The sequence below is a fragment of the Bison bison genome, unplaced genomic scaffold (assembly GCF_000754665.1).
Source record: "Bison bison bison isolate TAMUID 2011002044 unplaced genomic scaffold, Bison_UMD1.0 scf7180017864181, whole genome shotgun sequence".
In the NCBI taxonomy this organism is placed as follows: Eukaryota; Metazoa; Chordata; class Mammalia; order Artiodactyla; family Bovidae; genus Bison; species Bison bison.
Genome location: NW_011494753.1, coordinates 8,877,279 through 8,878,065, shown reverse-complemented (window position 1 = coordinate 8,878,065; position 787 = coordinate 8,877,279). Strand labels below are relative to the sequence as shown.

Sequence of the window (787 nt, the reverse complement as noted above, 5' to 3'; positions counted from 1 at the left end):
CCCCCCCTTTCTTCCAGACCCCGTCCTATCAGAGACCCCGCGTACAAGACAGTCCGGTATCAGCTCAAACTGCTGTGCACCTACACTGGGGCTTGGGTGTGCCGCCATGGCTTAAAAAAAATAAAAAACCTGCACAAAGAATAAGGTTTCATTTGCTTCTTCCACATAACCGGTAGTTGGGACCGTCTGCTCGAGTCTCCGTGATCTTTAGCGCCCTCCTGGGCCCCGGAGCCAGGCGTTGCGCTCAAGCCCCGCCTGGTTTTCACAGAGGCGACAGCGAAACAATGCCCTCCTCCCGGCGCGCAGGAAGGGACAGACGGGCACGGGCGGGGTTGGGGCTCCACCTTTGGGCTCTCGGCGCCGTCCGCCGCCGGCCGGGTCCCCGTCGCGTCTTTAGGGACTACGTGCGACGCGACACGGTGGGAGGGCGGACCGCGGTCAAGGACTTCCCCACGACCCTACAGGAACCAGGTTCTGCTGCTGCCCCACGGAGCCGTACAGAGAAGACAGGTCCTCCAGAGCCTTCGAGTCGGGGGTTAGAGCGACCTGGGGGCTGAGCCAGGTCTACCCGGGCTGAGGACGGCTGCGTCACGCGAGGGGCGGGGCTGCCACGGGCGGAGGCCGGAGCCGGAAGCGGAAGAGGCGCTCGGAGCGCGGAGTGGGGCCTAGCAGCAGCCTGAGCCTGGGAGACCGTGAGTGTGGGGCCCGGGCCCGCGACGGGAGCAGTGGCGGGCGGGGAGTCGGCGGGGGGGGCGCGCCATGTGTGGGTCCCGGGGCGCTTTGTTCG

At 66.6% G+C, this 787-nt stretch overlaps 1 protein-coding gene across 3 annotated transcripts in view; it reads left to right on the top strand.

Moving 5' to 3' along the window:
* Nucleotides 1-602: 602 nt before the first annotated feature.
* CLK3 (CDC-like kinase 3) overlaps nt 603-787 on the top strand; it is a 14,394-nt gene continuing 14,209 nt past the window's right edge. Inside the window, exon 1 of one of the 3 annotated variants that reach the window (XM_010843353.1) lies at nt 603-692. The gene's annotated coding sequence lies outside the window, so the exon portion shown is untranslated. Of the gene's footprint in view, nt 736-787 lie in introns of all 3 variants that reach the window. The other 2 variants (XM_010843354.1, XM_010843355.1) reach the window with 2 other exon arrangements.